The sequence below is a fragment of the Gorilla gorilla genome, chromosome 14 (assembly GCF_029281585.2).
Source record: "Gorilla gorilla gorilla isolate KB3781 chromosome 14, NHGRI_mGorGor1-v2.1_pri, whole genome shotgun sequence".
Taxonomy (NCBI): domain Eukaryota; kingdom Metazoa; phylum Chordata; class Mammalia; order Primates; family Hominidae; genus Gorilla; species Gorilla gorilla.
The window spans coordinates 89,124,675-89,148,009 of NC_073238.2; the positions used below are offsets into that span (position 1 = coordinate 89,124,675).

A 23,335-nucleotide genomic window follows, 5' to 3' on the forward strand; every position below is an offset into this window, starting at 1 on the left:
GTCCCAGCTTCCTTTCCCTCTCTAATAGTCACATGGTAGAGAATCTTAAATGCCAGATTGAGAAATAGGTTTTTAGTTAATTTGTGTCATGTCAGCAGGGGAGGCTGTGCCCCTTACAGATTATTAAGAAGATAATATGGAATGAATTGAAAAGGGAAGACATATTAAGATGGGGACCAGATAGTCTAAAACAATTCACAGCAAACTGTGAATTGTAAGTCAAATTTGGCCCACATTTTTTTGTAAATAAAGTTTAATCAGGACATAGTCACATTCGTTCATTTATGTATTTTCTATGGCAACTTTTGTGATACCAAGAAGAGCTGACTAGTTGTGACAGAGATTGTATTGTATGCAAAGCCCCCCAAAAATTATTATCTGGCTCTGCACAGAAAAAGTTTGCAGAACCCAGTCAGTCTGCCTGATGATTATCGAGGAAGAGGTTAGCAATAAGATTGAAAAAAGTATTACTGAGGGGCACTGAAGAATTTTATTGTAATTTTTTGACAAATGCCTAAGAGGTTTTATGTCCAAATACGCTTCAGATATTACATTTGACGTTTGGAATAATTTTGTCAGTGTGAGCTACAGGCACTCCCAAACTAGTGGCAAGAACAAAGAACCTATTCTGATGTTCAAATCTGTTAGGAAACAATAAATTTTTGCCTTTGAAACATTGTACACCTTCCATATGATTTGGAAACTCTACGATTTGATTTTGGAAATAAACAAAGTACCCAGTCAACTGGTAAATGGAATAATTCTAATAGTGAGGGTAGAAGACATGTTCCAAATGTTTACTGAAGTAGAGCTTCAAAAAAAGTGGGGAAAAGTATAGAATTCTAAGAAATAAAAGAAATGGATATACTTGAACTTTCTAGAGCAAAAAAAAAAGCTAACTGGAAAGATAGATAAGTAGGTAGGTAGATAGGTAGCTAGCTAGATAGATTAGATAGATACATAGATAAGATAGATGGATAGAGAGATAGGTTACATACATAGAAATCTATAATTTAACTGAAATTCTTCTCTCCACAATCCAATCTATTTCTTTCTTTGCTGTGACCTTTCCCCTATTAATTCATTAATATGTACTGTCTCAGGGGAGAGATTATATCGAATGTAGAGGATAAATACCTTGGCTTCTGAGTTACAAAATAGGCTCTTGAGACTCATAGCAGAGACAGATTCTTGAAATCCAGGGCTTTTGACCTGTAAGGGTTGGAATACTCTATTTTTAAAAGGCTAATCCCAAAAGACATCTAGTTTCTGCTATAATTAATAGTTTGGAAATATGATAGGAGTCTATCCCTGGAGATTAGGTAGGGATTGTTCAAGTTAGGGGAAGAAAACTTGAGAGAATATGACTTTGTTTTAGAAAATTACTGTCTCCTAAGAGAGTAATGTCATATCAACACAATATCACAAGAGAGTAACACTATATCAATGCAATTTTCTAAAACAAAGAAAGTTCAAAGCTCAGTTCTGTAACCTGGAACTGAGATATAAGTGAATAGAGTTCTAGAACCTCCAACTACACTTGAGGGAGGAAAGTGCAGGACACTGAGGGGACCTGTGTCTTGTGTTTCAGATGGTGAGTGGCGATTTGGGAAGCCTTGTAGAGAAGTCCTGTATTCTGTTTCCTTTCCTTCCTTCCTTCCTTCCTTCTTTTTCCCTCCCTCCCTCTCTTCCTTCCTTCCTTCCTTCCTTCCTTCCTTCCTTCCTTCCTTCCTTCCTTCCTTCCTTCCTTCCTTCCCAGGGTTTCCCTCTGTCACCCAGGCTGGAGTACAGTGGCACGATCTCGGCTCACTGAAGCCTCTACCTACTGGGCTCAAGCGATCCTCCCACCTCAGCCTCGCACATAGCTGGGACTACAGGCACGTGCCACCACACCTGGCTGTTTTTGTATTTTTTGTAGAGATGGGGTTTCATCATGTTGCTCAGGCTGGTCTCAAACTCCTGGGCTAGGAATCTGCCTGTCTTGGCCTCCCAAAGTGCTGGGATTACAGGCATGAGTCATGGCACCCAGCCTGTGTTCTGTATAATTTCTACGATATTGAGTAGCAATGACCACACAAGTTACCTGGGCAGGAGGATTTCAAGGCAGCTCTACAATTTCAGGAGAGTAGCCATTTGTCTTTCCTGTTCTTCAGTTACAGGGTATGGATGTAGCTAAAAGAGATCTAGAGAATCAAAAATCTTGTTGTTGGAAAGAGGTGGGTGTAGAAGCCATGATCTAAGGGAGAACAGATGGCATATAGAATGTCTCATTAAAGACTAACAAGAATAAACGCAAACAAAGTGCAGTGTGAACAGATGATCTGGGAGAGGACCCATATCCTCCCCAATGTGGTGCCACTTGAGCTGAACCAAAACCTGGGTACAATTCTAGAGGGGGAGTACCTAATTGACTGCAAAATTTTAATTTATCTGAGAAAATACTGCAGGGACTCTATAAATTGTGATTAGAATGAGTTTACATTGAATTGAATAAGATTAAGTTCTTGTGTATAGACAAAATGATTATTTTGACATAAGAAATAATATTTTAAAAATATATAGCATATATTTTGTACTGTGAATATTTGTACTCACCATTTATAGATCAAGAAAATTTTCAGTTTTTTCCTTTAGGTTGTAAGATCATGCTATTTACTTTTTTGTATATATTGTGTTATACATAACACATTTTAACAATGGATATGTCTTATTTTAATAAATATGAGCACTGATAGGTTCCAGAAGTATTGAATTGGCTTTAAAGCCAAAAAAAGTGTGTGCTGATTGTACTAGGAGAATTTTAGTCATCTTTATACTCAGAACATGACTCTCAATTGTGACTGTATTCTGGAAAAGGGACAGTGTCTCTCTTTCTTTCACTGCACACACACGAAGGTGTCTCTTTCAGTCAAGCAGGATAGTGGGAAAGGGGGAGAAAAGGTGGTATAACAAAGGGGTGTTTGGTATTACTGTTGTTAGGTCATCCAAGCTGATTAATGAGAGAGAGAGAGAGAGAGAGAGAGAGAGAGAGAGTGTGTGTGTGTGAGAGAGAGAGAGAGAGACAATGGTGGCTGGGAACACAATGGTTTCGACAGGTAAACACACAAGTTTCTCCCCTGCCCTGAGCCCCATTGCTGTCATAGAAGACATTCTCATACACGAAGTAAATTGCCCTGATGAATCATCCTACTGCTTGGCTTCTTAGTGTCAGAAACAACTATGAACAAAACTGAAATCTCATTTTAACATTTTGCAGAAGATTTATACCTTTAATACTCTTATTAAAGAATGAACAAAACCTTGAAACTGACCTAGAATTTCATTTTATGGCCCAATGGAGAACTGTTTTCCCAATAAGCATAAAATGCCTTTATCTATATTAATTTTCTAGGTTATTGATGATGATGTGAAAAATTTCTTATTACAATGAGTAAAAATATTGTGAGGACATAGGACATTTTTTGACATAGGTGCTGAAGTGAAATTGCTTTTATAGAATACTTGGCAGCACATTTAGAGTGCTGTTTACTAAAATTTAATCTGGTTATTTGTAAGTTGATTTAATAATCCACTTATGGTAATATAGTGACAAATAATGATATGTAACATGTACTTTATACTAATTTATTAAAAATAAAAATTATGGGTGTGTGGAGTGGGAACTAGATAATTCATAGGCATATATTTGCAAGTATCCTGGGAGGCAGAGAGGTTTATTCCTATTGAATAGAAGACCCAAGAAATACATAAATCAGTTATCATAAAACTAAATGAAAAGAAGCTGGAATTGAGATGTTTGCCTTTCTTTTACTCAGGTACATATTTCAGGTATAACTATTACCCAAAGGGGCTACATTACATGGTTGATTTAGATTAGCTAAGCATAAAGAATGTTGTACTTCAAAGTAAATAGGAATAGGCAATGACAATTTATGTCTTTACTGCCAAAGAAACAAGGAGCTTTAGGAAGAAGATTAAATGTAACGATAGTTTAAAATGTTCCAGTGTTACTTATTGCTTGTCAAAATAAAATTGTCAAAATTGAAAACTAAGGCTACATATAAGGGAACTTGCATAAACTTTAGAAATAATATACATAAAACTGGAGTTGGTAATTTATTTCTACCTTAACAAATTCATTGTTTCTATTTTATTAATCTAACTTAGTTTGTGGGGTTGTTTTGCTCTTTTCTTTCTTCTTTTCTTCCTAGACTTCCTATCATATTGGCCACAGGTTGACACTTACTGACAGGTGTATGTATGCAAATACAAACACTAGTGACACTTAATTACATAAACTCTTGGGAAATACACCATTTGGCTACGCATATTAGCAGTTGTAAATGTTTATTGAACAGTTCTGTACTTAACATTTTGCTGTGTTATGAGATTTTTTTTAACATACTTTCAATAACTGATCACTTGATTCTCAAAACAGCTCTCAGTTAGGGAGTGGGGTATTATCCACATTTGACAGATGAGGAAACTGGAGGCCAGAGTCAAAATACCTAGTTGGCATCAGAGCCAGGCCAAGGGATTATGCTTTCTTTCAGGGAAAAAAGAAATGGAAAAAAGAGAGACTGGTGCTTATTTAAAGCTGAAGAATGAACTATCAAATCATGCCCAAGCAAGGTCTAGAAGTGGAAGAAACAATTATTCTGGACATCTTTCAGTCAAGTGTATCATTATCATAGATACCCAGGCATTCTTATCAAAATCGTGGCTGTGTTAATAAGTTTTACCAGGTTAGCTTCTGAGAAGGTGAAAAAATTTAGGCTGAAAAATCTGCTGTATTCGCCATCTTTAACCAGGTAGACAGATTTTACTCCTGCTGAAAAAAAAAAAAAAAACTTTTGCATTGAAAAAAGAATTATCTTTGAATGTTTTCTTTAAGACACAATTCAAGCACTATTTTAAGGGCATCTACCTTCTCATTCATCAAGTATTGAGCACCTACAAGATACTAGAAATTCTGTTAGATCTGGGGATAGAATACAGCCTAATAGAAAACAATCTAAACTCTATTATTCTTAAAAATGGGGGATCAGCATTATACAAATAAATGATCACATTAATATATAATTAGAAAGTATACATGTAATTGAAGAAATTAAAGAGCGTGATGATTAAGGCAACTGATTTAGATTCAGGATCAGTGAATAAGTGACATTAAATTTCAGACCTGAAAGAAAATTAGGAATTAGGCCAGGTGGGGAAAGAATTCCCCTGATAGAGCGACAGACGAAGCTGAAGATAGAAGCTGCACCAAGTTGTTGAGTCTTACAGGCCAGGCTGACAAATCTGATTCTTTTTCCTGGGGAAAATATTGAAGAATTTTAAGTGAGTGATTATAAGGTTAAATTAGCATTTTCAGTTAATTTACTGCTAGATGGAAAATGGTTTGAAGGAGAATAAAGGAAGATTCAGAGAGTCTATATCAAAGATTAGGGTGACTTTTACTAGAGCTGTGGCTGGGGAGATAGAGACACGAACCTATTCAAGTCATAGCTATTTCACCAGAAAAAATGAGCACTGCCTGGACAAATACTAATTATCATTTTGGCCAACCTTATATTTTTTGTTAATAAGAAACAGTATTTTAGAATAAACCCACAATCCAAAATATTAGAGAAATACTATTGTTTCTGTAACTTTGCAGATCTGATACCAAATCTATGGAAAGAAGTTGAAATGCTGAAACAGTGAGCTTTTCAAAAATCTAGGCATTTGGCACAGTGTTCAAAAGAAGGGAGTCCTAGACTTGCTCAGTTTTGAAGCTGCACATCACATACCTAAAAAACAATGTGTAAGTCCCATCCTGCCAGTGGTCAGAAAGTCCAGCTTTTTTTTTTTTTTTTTTTTTTTTAACAATTTTATTCCCCAGTAGTTTTCTGAGTAACCCCAGAGAAAGCTGATGTGCTTCCCAAATCCGTCCTTGTTGCCACCTGCCACTTTAGTCAACCAAGGGTCTCTAGACCACAGCCTGGCTTTTGTGCATGTCACCCTGTGCTGTCTTGAGACTGGAATCTCTGAACAGTCTGGAACTTCTTTCTCATTTCCCCAGTGCAGATTACATTGTCTGGCCTCAGATTCCCCATGGTGTTAAATGAATCTATAATTCTTAAGAAGATTTTTTCTGAAGACTTGGGGATAACAGAAGAGATTTGAAACTCAGAGAGAATAAAACTGGAAACTATAGTCATTCTCAGTTCATAATGCAAGCCCCAGCAACAAGTATCACCTTTTGTCCCCAGCCTGTGGTCTGCAGCCTGGGTACCTGAAGATACAGACTTCTCGTTCCCAAAGTTTCTCTCCTCTAATTGTTTCTCCCCTATCAGGGGCCCACCCCAGCCACCAAAGAAAAAAAATGCAAGCCTCTTTGTGAAAAAGATCCACAGTGTACAATTTGATCCCTAGTGAAGACCATCTTACTGTTATTTTGCAGAGGGCTTTAGCCTCTTGATCCTGGGTCTCTTCATCATAGAGTGGGATTTGTGCTTTACATTTGTCAAGGCAAAAAGGACTTAAAGTGATTACCCCTGCACAAAACAGTAATTGCCCTCCCATGTGGTTTCAACCTTTAGAGAAAGAGGTTCCTGACGAAAGTGTCAAAAATTCTTGGGTTTGTATTAGTTTCCTAGGACTGCTATAACAAAGTACCACAAAATGGGTAACTTCAACAACGGAAATGTATTGTCTCACAGTTCTGGAGATGATACACACAATTCTAGAAGTCTGAGATCAAGGTGTCAGCAGCGTTGGTTCTTTCTGAAGGCTGTGAGGTTAATTTGACTGCTAGAAGGAAGATGGCTCCATGCCTTTTCCCTGGGTTTTGTTGGCTTGTGGCAATCTTCGGCATTCCTTGACTTCTAGAGGCATCATCTTAATCTCTGCCTTCATCTTCACGTGGTGTTTTCCCTGTAGGGCTTCACATTGTCTTCACCCTGTGCGTGTCTCTGTGTCCAAATTTTCCCTTTTATAAGGACATCGGTCAAAATGGATTATGGGCCTACCCTACCCCAGAATGACCTCATCTTAACTAATTACATCTGGAACTATCCTGTTTCCAAATAAGGTCGCATTCTTAGGTACTGGGGATTAGGACTTCAACACATGAATTTTGCAGGGACACGCTTAACCCGTAACAGGGTCTTATCCCATTGGAGCACCTAGTTGATGAGATAGTGTAAATCATGTCATCTTACATCATGACTTGACTAACAAATCACTAGGAACAAAACCTTGAGTGTACTTGGCCTGGGAGGGAAGGAGACCATAGGGAAAACTGCTCTTGTCCCCTCTGTAAAGATTTCAATAAAGAAGTAGTTGTCCGTAAGAAGGAGGGAGAAGTGGGGGCCATAGGCAGTTTAATTATCCCAAGTTTCATTTTATTTTATTTTTTAAGACAGGGTTTGGCTCTGTTCCTCAGGCTGGAGTGCACTGGCACCCATCATTGCTCACTGCCCCCTCAAACTCCCTGGCTCAAGCAATCCTCTCACCTCAGCCTCCTGAGTAGCTGGGACTATAGGTGTGTGCCATAATGCCTAAACTAATAATTTTTCCTTCTAATTACCTGTTTGTTTTATTTTGGTTTATGAAAATACTACACAATCATTGTAGAGCATGAACAAAATGTAAGTAATTGCAGAGGAGGATAAAAAAAACATAATCCTAATACCTAAAATGACCAGTATTTAAAAAGGAATCATGTAGTTTATTAAAAATTGAAATAATCTTGGATAAAGTTTTGTATCCTGCCTTATCCACTTACTACTATTATAAACATTTTAAAATATAATAATATGCTTCAATACTATGTTTTTTGTTTTTTTTTTCCTAATGACTCTACGGTATTTTATTACCAAATAGAGTGTAATCTAATCATTCTTCTCTGAAGATTTTTTCTTGAGGTTATTATTTCTATGTGTATTTTATTATTATTTCTATATTTACATTAAAAACAACAGAGCAATGAAGATTTTTGTACACAAATCTTGTATACATATCTAATTATTTTGATATGTACATTCCTAGAAGTGAAGTCGCAAGTTTTATATCTAAAGCTTTTAATTTGTACTGCAATTATAACTTCCCAAAAGAGTGATTTACGTGTTGCGCTCTGTCAAATAATACTTATTTTCCCAATCCCTTGTCAACATTAGATAGACAGAACATAAATTCCAAATTGAGGAGTAAAACATTTTGTTGTTGTTCTAATTACTTGTTTTCCTTTTCATAATAATGTTGAATTTTTTTTTGAAAATTTACATTTCTGTTTTTGCGAATCGCCCTTCATGTTCTTTGTTTGTTTTTCATTCAGCATTTTTATTATTATGTTTTTCTTACTGACTTTTGAAAGCTCTTTATCACTCATATATAACCCAATGTATGTTTTTTTCCAGGATGTCATTTACTTTTTAATTCCATTTATGATTTGTTTTAAAGTATAGAAACTTAATCTTAATGCTCTTGGCCTTGTCAGCTCTTTCTTTTATAGTTTCTATCTTTGATTTTATGCCTTGAAATTGTTATCTCAACCTAAAAGCTGATAAAAATTTATTTATATATTTTTCTTATTTTGTGTGTGTGTGTGTGTGTGTGTGTTTTAATTCTTACACACTTAACTTTTTAGGCTGTCTAGAATTTATTTTTGTGTGTGGAATAAAAATGTGATCACATTTATTTCTTTTACATTAAGATTTCAGACAGAATGTATCTAAAGTGTGCATTGTATAACCCTTCTCTCAGTGATCTGAAATGCCATTTTTATCATATACCAAATTCTCAGTCTACTACAGTTGGATTTTGGGTTCTGCATTCTCTTTCATGAAGTGATATTCAAGGACTCTCATCTTTGTGGTCTTCATTTTTACATCTTAATGTAGCTGTAGTATCCTTTTTAAATTTTGTTGAAAGCAAGATCTTTGGGAAAAAATCATTTCCTGTTTCCTACAACAAACTTGATTAAAAATATTTACTTTTTACACTGAGTTCTCCAGTATTTTCCTTCCTTGTCTTGGAGAGCTGGTGTTTGCTTATCCCTAGAGAAGCCCTGCTGCTGGGCTGCCTTTGAGCTTGTGGGAGTAGCTACAAAGGTTGAAACCGTGTGTGACTTCCAGACCACACATGGCGTGGTGGTCATTCTGGTCGGCCTGGGTGCAAGCAGTACGAGTGTGCATTGACTGTAGAAAATTTACAAACAGCAACAGAAAAACCTGGTAAACATTGATTTGCTTTTCATTATCATCATGTACCAAGAAGTTTAAACAATGTTAATGATACAATACTCTCTTAAAAAATCTTTTATTGGTCTAATTCTAAACAATTGCCATAGCTATTGAGTTCTAATAACAGATGCATGGCTTTAAATTCGTACATTTTAAAATTGCTTATCACTGGATAAACGTTATGTTCTCTATGAGAGGTAATTCAAAGAACTCCAAATTATACAGTCAGTTTCTAACCCACGAAGATTAACTATATTTGAGCTTGCTTGGGGAGTGGTTTTCCAGCTCCAGAGGAACTAGGTATTCCTGCATTCAAATGGTATATATAACATGAACAAGAGAGCACAGTGCTTGTAAACTGGAAGAAACAGAATGTGATGAATTTTCTGGTGAAGCTATTTTCAAGGAAATGTTTTGGCTGCAAGAGAGATTTGAGATTTACCAGAATTGATCCTGAGGAAACAAAGACATGGGTGGTATTGCAAGCTCTGGAATGTATTGTAAAATGATATTTTTATAAATATCTGCAACACTTACATGTATGTTTAAGAGTTGTGTGTCTGTTGCTTCATTTGAAATACCTTTTTGAACTTAAAATGAATATAAGTTTTAATATTGGCCAACTATGAACAATGACAGATTAACAAGGCTGCACTGCCTATGAATGTAAATATGTGAAGAAAAACAGTTTTGAAGATGTTATTTACTAATTTGCAGAAGTTAAGGCCTAAAAACAAAAACTTCATTTTCATTCGTTACTGTAATAGACTAATATGTAGGTCTATGTTTTATTTCCATAAAATAAACAAATCAAATAATGTGAATATATCTTTAAGAATTTAGATGACAGATTTAAATCTTGAGTGTGTAATAAACCAAAGCTAAATGGCAGAAGATAAGTGAGATTGCACTTGCTGTAGGACCTCAAATTCTATTGTTTTGAGATCTGTACGCAAAAAAAAAAAACAGAGAGAGAGATAAAATTTAGGAGCATCTTAAAGAGGCCTACTCTTGAAGTAATGTAGTACTTCATTACTTATTTTTTCTTTTGGCATTGCAGTATTTATTTGTTGTTAATTAATACATTTTTTTTTACTGGTATAATTATATGACAAAGTTTAATAAAAGGGAATTTTCAACAGCTGTGATTCTTTTCCAGACATTATTGTAATTTATTTTATTTTATGATTATTACTGCAAATAATTTTGTTGCATAGAAAAGAGGGTGTTAAAAAGTGCTCTGCTCCAAGTTTTAAATACGCTAGATGTGCTTCTATCTCTGGGTAGCACTCCCTTCTGGAGGGAACCTTCCGTACTATCAGCATGTCTGGCCATCATCTCAAAAAGAAGCCTCTACTGCTTCTATATCCTCTGTACCTGCCCATGACCTGACCTCACCCTACTGATTTAGATGATGTGAAGACCAGATGGTCTGCTAACTTCCCAGGCATATTAGACAGCTAACAATGTTTCCTTTAAGTCAGTCCCATACATATCAAAGTTTCTAGTACACAGATGGCATTCTTTCTAGTTTCCAACGATGTTTTATTTTTCTACCACTTTCCTCCCAATTTTACATTTTGTAGGTTTTTCCCATGGTGTTCCCTTTCCAATGTCTTTCTGGAAGTCACACATTGACCACTAACAACAGGAGAGAGGACAAAGAAAGGCAGCAAGAGACTATTTCCAATGCAAAATATGATCAGGTAACTCAACACTCTTTTCTTGGGCATGTGGGGTGGGCAAAGGTGGGATGCCTTTCTGAAGGGTGCAAAGAAGCTATCTCATCCTTTGGAATGACACTTAAGCCTCCCAAGTTATTTCTATCTTGGATAATAAGAATTCTGGTTTTGAAATGAATGGTTGGAATGCATTTTCTTTGATAAATTATGCACAGAATTTTAGAGCTAGAGTTTAACAAACCAAGCCCTTTATTTTATAGATGAAAAAAAAAATAAACCCGAGACGAGTCAAGTCACTTGAGTTAATTCCTCAAGGTAGTTAGTGGCAGAACTGGAACCAGAGCTCGGATCTACCTGTTCCTAATTAAGCATATTTTCTAATAGAGATATTGCTGGGCTTGCTTTGACGTCATGCTTAACCTTTCTCCCCAGTTCCTGCTTCCTGGTTGTTGTGAGGATTCAATCTAATAATATATATTAGAATGTTCCTGAACCTCTAAAAGGCTTAAAAAATCTTGACAGGCTTACTGTTATTCTAATAAATGTTCCAAATAATAGAAGTTTCAAAAGGATGTAAATTGTGGCTTTTTGTGGAGTTCTGTATGAAATGCAGCCTTTTCTCTTTTACAGTGATAGTGACATAATTCTGCTCCAATAAACTAATGTTCCTATCTCAAATGACTTATTTGGCAGGAACAAAAATTAATATGTTAATGCAAAAAAAGACACAAAGATTTCAAAACGGGGAATGGCAGAATGTCTTAAAAGTTACCAAGAGACAAATGCCGATGCTTAATTTTTATTTTAAAATAAAGTATTCAGTATCTATATAATAACCTTAAATGCACAAGCATTGTTTGTAATCATAACCCCTCCCCTTCTTCTATCTAATAGAAAATTTGCTAGTCTTTTATGTTTCGGCTTTATTCATTTATTTCTTTCCTTAAGCAAGTATTTATTGGAACATTATTATGTGCCATTTCTGTGGTTACAACAATGAATACGAGAAGATTCTATAGAGAGAAACAGAGGCAATTATAATAAGTCATGGAAAGAACTAGGGTAGCAGAAGTAGTGTTAGAGAAGCAAGGAAAATAGAGTTTAGTAAAACTTGAAACATTCAGATTTTCCATTAATAAGAAATTCTGTTAAGAGTATTATTGAGGGATTTGAGTGAAATCAAAAGTTTAAAAATCATTTGAATTTTTAAAACTCAAAGGTTTTGGTCTGTCGTGACCAAATATATTGAAAAATGGCTACTATTCAAATTAATTTAAAATTTATCCTCTGTTTAATTTTTACTTTGTGAATGCGATTCTAGTTTATTTAATTTGGGAAATAATGAATAAAGAGCTAGATTCTAAATTTCCTAGGTTTTGAGGACTGATGAAACATTTCCCATTACTAAAATGTTATCTATTAAAACTGAAAAACTTGGGTTGAAATCTTTGGATGCATCAGCAATATGATCAATAGTCATGATTAAAGAAAGGTAAACAGCGACATGATGAGGCAAAAAGTGTTGATAGATATGGTTTGGAAATAAGAAAACTACGAATGCATTGCAGATAGGCAGATTAAATAGAGAACGTAGAAAGCATTTTTATAACAAGTCATTTAATTAAAATCTATGATTCTGACTGAGACACTAAATGGCTCTTTCTTTAAGGGTACACAAAATATATTTCCAGCTTGTTAAGAAATAAGGAAAAGTAAATAATTAGTGCCATGATCCTTAATTGTAAGAATAAGAACCACAGGGGAATTACTGTGCAATACTCAATTATGAACTAATAAAAAAAGAACATCATGAGAAAAGATCATGAGATCATTCTTTTCTGTGGGTAATTCCAGTAATAAATTCTAAGGACATACCATCTCTACATAGATGAATAAAGAATACCAAAAAGTAATCAAGAATCAAAGTTAATGGAAAAGAATTAGAAATGTGACATAATAAACATGGGAGAGGGAGGGATGGTGAGGCTAAGGGAAGAAAAACAAAGCCCTCAAAAGCTGTCATATGTTCCTACTGTGTATGATCTATGTGAATAAGGTCAGCAACCAAGGTAACATGAACACCGAGAGGTACTGGAGAATTTTTTTATTATTCAAAAATATAATGAATACACAAATCATTTTTTGGAGATACAAGTGATAGAACTACAGACTACTGGAAATGAATAAGGCTTTCTCTAAAAGAAAATGAAAATGTTGAAACAAATCGAATAATGTGAATATATCTTTAAGAATTTAGATGACAGATTTAAATCTTGAGTGTGTAATAAACCAAAGCTAAATGGCAGAAGATAAGTGAGATTGCACTTGCTGTAGGACCTCAAATTCTATTGTTTTGAGATCTGTACGCAACAACAAAAAAAAAAAAAAAGAGAGAGAGAGATAAAATTTAGGAGCATCTTAAGGAGGCCTACTTCTTACGATATTTGAACAGCTTTATCATACTTTGTGGCACTGTTGGTGATAGATGAGGGAGATGTTCACAGAGAAAGTGAGAAAAGTGTTTTTCTATGATCTTGACAGTCTGATTACCTCTGAATTTCACACTCCCACTTTCAATGTACAAAACACCCTATTTCTCTCTTTTTGCTAAAGTATAGAGTCACATTGTTAGATACAGAACAAAGATCATCACTCCACTAAATTTTATAGAAACACTTAAAAGTATAGAAGATACATGAACAACAATAATTATAGGTGACAATATATGCCAGTCACTGTCTATGGCCATGTATCTGTATTAAATCATGTAATCTTCACGACAGCCTGTGAAGAAGGCTGTTTTCACAGGAAGAAATGGAAACATCGAGAGGGGAAGAAAATTGTCCCATACCACACAGCTGAGAAAAGGTGGGACAGGCTTCAGTTCAAGTCACTTTAGTGCCTCTTTCATGTGGGTAAAAATGAAAGGAAGCATTGAAAAGACAATTTTTTATACATATTTAGCCATTGCTTCCCAATAGTACAGAACAATGCAGCATCCCTTTTAATTTTGTTGTTTGAAAACAACCTAATCCTGTTTGCTAATTCAGTGCCTAGATTTTTTTTCTTCTATCTCTCACACCATGTCTTTTTCTTTTTTAAAACCTGAAAATTTCCAATTCACTTGATACATTTGTCAAAAAGAGTTTGTGAAAAATATCGAATTGGAGGGCAGCCTGTCTGTATCAGTGAGAATTAGGGTACTCATCTAGGAACTATTGAAGTAACTTGGACACTCATGGTTTATTTCTTCATGTAAACAACAACAGCAAAGTTCAGAGGAGAGAGCCTGGAGAAAAGCATAAAATTATTAGAGACCCAGGGGCTTTCTCTCTCTGCTCGTATTAGTTGTCTTCCATCTGCAAGATAATTGCACTATGTAAGGTCGTGGCAGGAGTTCCATCTGCATCACTGGGGTAAAAGAAAGGAAAGAAAGAGAGAGGAGTGGGGCATGAAGCACTTGCCTTTTAAAGGAATATCCCAGAGAATCCACAGAGCACTTCCTTTTCCCATTGATCAGAAATTAGTCAGATGGCCACATCTAACAGCAAAGAATAACTGGGAAATCTAGTCTTTTAACTGGACACAGTGCTATCCTGAATAAAACTGGAGTTTTGTTACTAAGGTGGATGGTGGAAATGGATGTTGGTGGAAAGAACGAATAGCTTTTGCCACCATGTCATCAAGAAAATTATGGACATCCAGAGTGACATGAGAAAGAAGACTGGGGTGAAAGCCCAGTTTGGAAAGCCAGTATAAAATTACAAGAGTCAATGGGAGGCAACCGTGTGCTATAGAACTGGATTAGGTTTACTCGTGATTAACTACAATGGATTAACTTTTCAAATTGGTTGGTGTTAACTTCTACCTAAAGGGGCTTCTTATAGGCTGGATTTACATAGGAATCATTACCTTAAAATTCTTTTAGAAAGGAAAGAGAGCCCCAGCTTGATTATTCTAAGCCTGAAATCCTTAAAATCAATCAGACATGGTCCCAGCCCTCCCCTTTCTGCTCCTCAGAATATAACACACTGGCTTAGGGGTAAGGGGAGAGCCTCTCTTCCTTTCTTCTTCTTTTTTTTTTGTCTTAAGCCACCATCTCTGAGTACCAAGGTACAGTAGAGATACACACCAAAGAAATCTTTAGAGGATTGCACTCCACTCTTTTTATCTCACTTCAAATTATAGAAATGGAACTGCCACCAGATAAGGACATTTTCATAAACACTTTACTTCTATGTTCCAATGGATGCTGATGAGAGAACATATGTACACACAGCCATATTCACAAACATTTATAACCTCCAGCAACTATAAAGTCTCATCTGTTGTATAAAGAAAGCTTCTATTTCCAGTGCAATTTGCCAGCGGACGCTGATCACTTGACAGTTATATTTAAAGGCAGCAGGCTCCTGACTCGAAATCCTATGCACTAAACACCTGTTCCCTGTCAGAAAATGCAGCTGACATTTTTCTAAAAGACCTAGTTATTTTGTTGGAATAGTTCTTTGCCCCATGGACCTCATAAAGACAAGTCAGTGGATTGTGTGAGATTTTAACAGGCTCTATGTTGAAAGTAGAGCCCTGCAAGGCTCTTGACATGTGAAGCAAACACAGGAAGACCAGTTTGCCAACAGACAAAATGCCATTAGCTGCCTCATTCTCAGCCATTCTGCCAAGAGAAACTAGCATCCTCTGATACTATTGTTGGCATAGTATTGTGACATTGCATCTGAGTTTCAGATTCTTTAAAAAAATCATTAAGCATCTGGTTATAAAGATTATTCATGTTTACTATAGTTAATTATAAATGTATAAAAATCACAAATAAAAGAATACATATTGTCAAGATTTGCAAGCTGAAAAGTTAACCTGCTGCAGTTTTATAGACACTGGTAGAAGACATGAGACTCCTAGAGCAGAGATAAAAGTTTATGACAGCAGTAGAGCATCAGCAGGTTTTGAACCATTTCCTGAGCCCCAGTTCCCAGGGGATGATACAAAAGGGGCATGATGGCCCCTATACACACAGTGGGTTATGTTACAGGAAAGGAATACTAAGCTTAGGGAACCTGAATCTCTTTCTATGGGCAATAGCCTGGCTGAACTTTGTCTTGAAGGGAGACATTCTCTTTATTAAACTGGACAGTGAGCAAACCTACCCATTGTTCTAGAGGGAAACACTATTTTCCAACCCTGTTCACAATACAAATATTCCTGGAAAGATAATCTGTAAAATGAGCAGTCAGTACCTCTACTTGCAAAATAAGCAGAAATTTAAGAGATGTATGGAAAATTGTCTCCCAATATACATAAACCAAATCTCCAGGGTGTGGGGTGGTGGTGATATTGGTATCTTGATGTATATGTTTGGATAAACATATATTTATTTTAAAAAATTAAACCTTTAATAATACTACCTGAAGTATATATAGTGCATTTCACTCCATAATTTTATAGAATATAGTGTTCCAAGCTACAGATTTACTATTTTAAAAAAATCAACAATTTTTTTATTGTTGGACATTGCAAATGTTTCTAAATTGCTACTATTTTAATCAATACTCACTAAAAAATTTTTGTACATGAATTTTTGTGTATAGATGTGATGAATTACTTAGGGTAAATTCTGAAAGTGGTGTTTCTGGGGAAAAAAGTTAATGGTTATTTTTGAAGCTTTTGATAAATCTTGCCAAATTATTCCAAGAAAAGATTGTACCAATTTGCACTCCCATCAACAATTTATAGAGGAATTTCCATGTTTATGACAATAATTTAATTTGAAAATAAGACTAATATTAAAATACTGAAGTAATATCTGTGATTTTAATCATCAAATAATAATGATGTTTATAAACAAGCACAATTGAGTACTGGTTTTCTTCTTTTCCTAAGTGCTATGTCATGATTACCTTTCAATTAGTAGTTAGAGTTCAGAATAATCAGTGTTCTGTGTCTAGCAAGCACTCAACCAAGACAGAGCTAGGATGCTCTTCCACACATCTGTTTGTTTATTTTAGCAAATAAAAGTAAATGCTAAGCCACATCTTAGACACAAGCAAACCAAAAAGAACAGGTTTCTTACTTTATTGGAGTTTGCAATCTAGGATTTGCCGTGCATGAAAGAAACTCCAAATAAACCTTGATGTCCTCTTATACACTGTAATCTGAAAATGTTCTTTGTGTGTGGAATTTACTTAGATAAAATACATTTACACACACACACGTGCCTGCAAAACAATAAAACAGTAAATAGATTGCTTCATTTTCTAAAAAGTTTTTACAAAATTGTACTGTGTATAAGGTGTACAACATCATGTTATGAGATACATGTAGATAGTAAAAAGGTTACAATGGTGACTCAAATTAACAAGTCCATCATCTCACATGGTTATCCTTTTTTTGTTTTTGTGGTAAGAACAGCTAGAATCTACCCCTTGAGCAGAGATTCTATATACAGTACAATTTTATTATATCTATAGTCTTCATGTTGTATATTAGATCTCTAGACCTGTTCATCCTACATATCTGCTACTTTATATCCTCCTACCTACATGTCTTCATTCACTCCCCTTACCCTGCTCCTTGTAATCCCTGTATTATTTTCTATCTCTATATATTTAATTTTTTTTTAGATTTCACGTATAAGTGAGATCATGCAATATTTTCATTTTTTTTGGCTTATTTCACTTGGCACAGTGTCCTCCAGCCTCATCCATATTGTGGCAAATGACAAGATCTCATTCTTCCTTTAGGGTGGAATCATATTCTATTATATATATGTACCACAGTTTTTTTATCCATTTGTCCAATGATGGACACAGGATTTTTCCTTATCTTGGCTATTGTTAATAATGCTACAATGAACATGAGTGCAGGTATCTTTATGATGTAGTGACTTCATTCCCTTTGGGTATAAATGCAGAAGATGGAATTACTGGGTCACATGTTAATTCTGTTTTTATTTTGTTTTATTTTTTTAGAAATCGCCATACTGTTTTCTATAATGGTGGCACCAATATATATTCCCACCAACAGTGCACAAGCATTCCCTTTCTCCACGTCCTTGTCAACATTTATCTTTTAACTTTTTGATAATAGTCATCCTAACAGTTGCGCAGTGGCATCACGAGTGGTTTTGATGTGTATTTCCCTGATGACTAATGATGTTGAGCACCATTTTATATATCTGTCAGCCATTTTTATGTCTTCTTTGGAGGAATGTTTATTCAGGTCTTTTGCCTAAATTTTATTTGAACTATTTGTCCACTATTTTTAATATTTTTCACTATTAAGTTGTATGAGTTTTTTAAATTGGATATTAATCCCTTACCTCCCTTGGTTTCCAAATATTTTTCCCAATTTATAGACTGATGTTTCAATTTGTTAATTATTTCCTTTATTGTGTAGAAGCTTTTGTTGTTTGACATGGGACCATTTATTTACTTTTGTATTTGTGGCCTGAGTGTAATATCAAAAGAAAAATTATTGCCAAGGCCAATGTTCAGAAGCTATTTCTCTATGTTCTCTTCTAAGAGTTATATAGTTTCTGGTCTACCATGCAGGTCTTTAATCCATTTTGAATTGATTTTTGAGTATGGTGTAAGGGTCCAATCTCATTGTTTGTATGTAGAAATCTAGTTTTCCCAGAACCATTTGTTGAAGAAACTCTCCTTTCTATGTTGTGTCCTTTTGGTGACCTTGTTAAAAATCCATTGACTGTATATGCTTGGATTTATTTCTTGGCTTTCTATCTTCTATGCATCTGTTTTCATGCCAGCATCATACTGTTTTGCTTATTATAGCTTTATAATATAATTTTAAATGAAGTGTGATGCCTCCTACTTTGTTTTTCTTAGATTGCTTCATTTAAATCAGTGCTATGTAAAATTGTTCTGCTATGAAATAACACACATAATTTGTTTGTTCATCAGTTTATTCACTGATTCAACAAATATACATAAATTTTTCTCCAATCCATCCATCCTTCCTTCCTTCCTTCCTTCCTTCCTTCCTTCCTTCCTTCCTTTCCCAATTCTAGTTGTTCTCATCAAACCCTTGCTCCTCTAATTAGGATATTTTAGTGGGCCTAATATATAATAGTTATTTCCTATCCCTTCAGGTTTAGAACCAATGGAGAGAGAATCACAGGAGTTGGGCAAATGAGCATCAAATTATCCACTTTATAAAATTCTCTGAAGAATATAACTTGCGATATGCTCATGCCTTACTCCAGAATTAAATTTACTTACCCAGTCATAGTCTGAACTAGAAAACCATCAGTTTTTCCAGCAGAAAACATAAGGCACAGAGGAATAGAGTAAGTGTGCTTCTGGGGATCAAGCTCATGTCCAAACAGGAATGAGCTTGTAGAACAAGCTTATCCAACCCTCGGCTTGTGGGCTGCATGTGGCTCAGGTTTTGAATGCAGCCCAACTCAAATTTGTAAACTTTCTTAAAACATTATGGGATATTTTTCGATTTTTTTTTTTTTTTTTTTTTTTGCTCAAGAGCTATTACTAATGTTAGTGAATTTTATGTGTGGCCTAAGACGATTCTTCTTCCAGTGTGCCCCAAGGAAGCCAAAAGATTGGACACCCCTGGAAACTCGTCAGTCAGAGGAGATGTGAGGGAGAGGCCTGAAGTGACCCTTTCTGGAAATTCTTCCATATGAAAACACGGGAGGAGGGAGGTGAGTGTTCTATCCTGATGCCTATGAGTTATGAAGAAAGAGAAGGATTTTAACAAGCTCTTTAACAAATCTTCTCATTTAATGGAATAGGAAAAGAGGGGGAATAAATTGCTCAAACTCTCACAATGAGATAGGGGTAAAACCAGGACTAGATGCCAATTTTTATGGATGTCAGCCCAACGATATTCCATAAAGTATTTGGCAATCTGGCAAAACTCAATCTGCATTTTAAAAATATAGCCAAAATTTGGGATTAGCAAAAATTTGGTGTTTTTCTTGGTCAGGACACTGTTTTTTAAAATTAACAATGATTATTTTTCATACTCATGGTTTACATTTAAAGTGTTTACATTTAAAGGGTGAATAATTTTTTTGTCCTGTTTTGCAGAGAAGAAATCTATTTTATAAGGAACTTCCATTTGTATTATTTCAGATTACAATGCATTAGGATTAATATAGTTGAAACTTGGCTTGAGAAGAAAGAGGGGAGGCTAAATGCCAAGAGCTAAATTCCACAGCTATGACCATTTTCGTGAGCTGATTCACTCCTGTTTGTACTTTGGAGGAAGAAGCTTGGAATACAGAGAAGCATGCAGGCAGCAACCCAGGTTAACTGCTTTGAAGAACTCACAGTATAGTGAAGAAATTGGCTAAACTACCCTATAATTTTTATGTAATGATTTTGCATTACACTAGGAAGAGAAAGGCAGTTTTGCAAAATCTCTTTGTTAGGAGAGGAGGAGGGTGTGGTGCAGTAAAAAGAAGGACAGAGGCAATGCCTATTGTTTATGGTTGCTTGTCATTTCATAGGTTTCTTATGTAGGAACCACATGTGCAAAAATGGCAAAAGAAAGAGAGGAGCAAGAGATCCGCTTATGATAATCCAACAAAACAATAACTGGAACAGAAAAGAAAACGACTGCCAATGAAACCCCTGAGTGACTCCGCATTGTCTTTAATTCTCCGCTAATCAAAGAGCAGCACACAGTTGTGAGAGGTGGTCGGAGCCGGGGAGATTATGCGGAGAGTGACTCCATTCAGAGAAATTTTGGCACGATTCCTAACCTCTTAGCCTGAGGGAGAATTTCTTAAATTTTATTTGTGGTTCTCACCTGAGAGAATTGATGCCTTCAAGAGAGCACCAGGCAGAGGCTAAACAGACATGGAATAAAATTATCCTCCTTGGATAGGTCAGGAGCTGGCTGATAACTTACTCTATGCCTACATCAATCAGGTAGCAGCAGGGGCGTCCACAGTCAAGGAGAGCTGAAGGTGGCAGGGCTTACAGCCGCAGATCATCCTAAATAAAGATACAGAAGGCAGACTCTCATAAAAGAAACCATAAATGAAACAATGAATAACGACTTCTGTTTATCATTCTCTATTGTTTGCAACTTTCACAATAAGTATGTATTGTTTTCTTAAATAAATAGCAAACAATAAACTCATATTGATATGGCATCAATTTTCACTGAATACCCTAAGAGGAAGCCATGTTTTTCCTGCACTTTTGTAAAGCTTATAGGTGGATTTCTTTTTTCTTTTTTTAAAAAGAGTACATTCGGACTGATCAGTGAGTTCATGCATCTGGGTAAATGGATAAGCAAATATTAAATTTGACATCACTGTTTTCATTATTACTTATTTCAGAAATTCAGGTTTATAAAATGCATTCTAGCTGAGTTTTAAAAAGATCAGACTATCTTGTGGTCATCGAAATTTATGGAACTCTGTCTAATACCCTCAACTGGATTAGATTTTAGCTCTACAAACAGCCTTATCTCTTAAGAGCTAGGACCTGAAATTAAATTATAAATTGATACTATCAATAGCAGAAATGTTATCTTGAGCCTGGAAGGCCAGAAGGCTGATTGAATCTCATTCATCACAGATGCACTTTGCTAGTGATGGCTGTGTTTGGGCACAAGTGTGTGTTTATGTGTTATAACCAGTGGGTTGGTTAGCTGAGCTGGTTAGCACACAGTGCAAATGGGTGCAGCAGGAAATGCTCTATGGCTCCTTAAGCCAGTTTCCTTTGCTTTGCTTAGTGATGATTAATGGTGATCCAGATCCTACATGGTGGTTTCATATCCCACTGATGAGCCCAATAATAGAACCAACTTTACGCACGAAAAACTTAAAGCTATTTTTTAATAGATTCAAGGAGGTACAAAATCTAATAAAAGTCAAATAGATCAACGCTTCAATGTGCTTATAGGCCTTTTTTAATTTCCCACAGAGAACTTTCCATGCTCACTGTCTCATTTTTACAAAACTCCATGCCTTGTTCATTCCATTTGAATCACAAATAGTGACATCCTTGAACTAGACCTAAAATGACTGTCAACTAAAACCCAACCATTTACAGAATAGTCCATGGCCCTAATGAGGGAGCCTACCGTGAGAGCTGGGCTCAAAAATTACGTAGCAAATCTGGTAAGATCTTCTCTTTTAGGGGATTTTAAGTATAAAATACATGGAGAGGGACACAATCACATGGGTGATGCACAAGAGAAGGTAGCAAGAAGAAGGAATAATCCAGTAGAAATTATGAGGTAGCAGATGTTATGAACAAGGAAGAATTGTGTGGCAGATTGCAGAGTAGAGAATATTTCATCAGGAGCAGCCAGAACAACAGCAGGAAGGTGCAACAGAGAGTAGCTGGATAACCATGCTGAGTAATGCATAAAGGAAGTCTTTACAGCCATGTTATAAAGTGAATGGCATTTCTCTTCTCCACTATGCCCAACTTTGTTAATGTGGAAGGATGCTGAAACTTATTCTGTACTCTTGGAAGCCTGGCTATGCAGCTGTTTCCAATCTCTTTTACTTCTTTGTGCATCCCTTATAATAAAACTCTATCAGGTGAGGTTTTCTGAGGGCAAATTTGTACTTGCTACCTGAAGGGTCTTGATATGCAAACATTACTGTATTTGCAGGAAAGAAAGTATTTTATTGCCCTAGAAGTTAGTTTTTTATTTTTATAGATTTAGGGTTACAAATGCTGTTGTGTTACATGGTGTATTGCATAGTGCTGAAATCTGAACTTTTAGTGTACACACCACCTGAATAGTGTGCATTGTATCCATAAGAAGTCTTTCAACCCTTACCCCTGTACCCCTGCAACTCGACTATATTTTGGAGTCTCCAATGTCTCTCTCTCTATCTCTCTCTTTTTTTTGGAGACAGATTCTTGCTCTATTGCCCACGCTGGAGTGCAGCAGTGTGATCTTGGCTCACTGCAACCTCTGCCTCCCAGGTCCAAATGATTCTCCTGCCTCAGTCTCCCAAGTAGCTGGGACTACAGGCATGCACCACCACACCAGGCTAATTTTGTATTTTTAGTAGAGACAGGGTTTTACCATGTTGGCCAGGCTGGTCTCAAATTCCTGACCTCAGGTGATGTGCCTGCCTTGGCCTCCCCAAGTGCTGGGATTACAGGTGTGAGCCACTGTGCCTGGCCCCTCCAATGTCTTTTATTCCCCTCTGTATGTCTATGTGTACACATTGTCTAGCTCCCACTTATAAGTGGGAGCGTGTGCCTTTTGACTTTCTCTTTCTGAGTCACTTCACTTAGGAAAATGGCTGGAATTAATTATCCTAAGTGGATAATTGGAATATTACATAACTGATAATATTTGATAGTGGCTCTATAGGTGGTATTTAGGAGAAATTTAATAAAGAAATAAGTACACATTCAAATAGTGCTGGGACAATCAATGTGTAGAAGTGCT

At 35.8% G+C, this 23,335-nt stretch overlaps 1 long non-coding RNA gene across 2 annotated transcripts; it reads left to right on the plus strand.

Moving 5' to 3' along the window:
• Positions 1 to 1,548: 1,548 nt before the first annotated feature.
• LOC129526158 (uncharacterized) lies at positions 1,549 to 22,084 on the plus strand. 2 transcript variants are annotated; one of them, XR_008670771.2, is made up of 4 exons: positions 1,549 to 1,594; positions 10,814 to 10,933; positions 19,477 to 19,601; positions 20,412 to 22,084. It is a non-coding gene; the product is annotated as an uncharacterized lncRNA (long non-coding RNA). The 2 variants fall into 2 exon arrangements; XR_008670770.2 differs by having other exon boundaries at positions 19,461 to 19,601; positions 20,412 to 20,918.
• Positions 22,085 to 23,335: the final 1,251 nt, after the last annotated feature.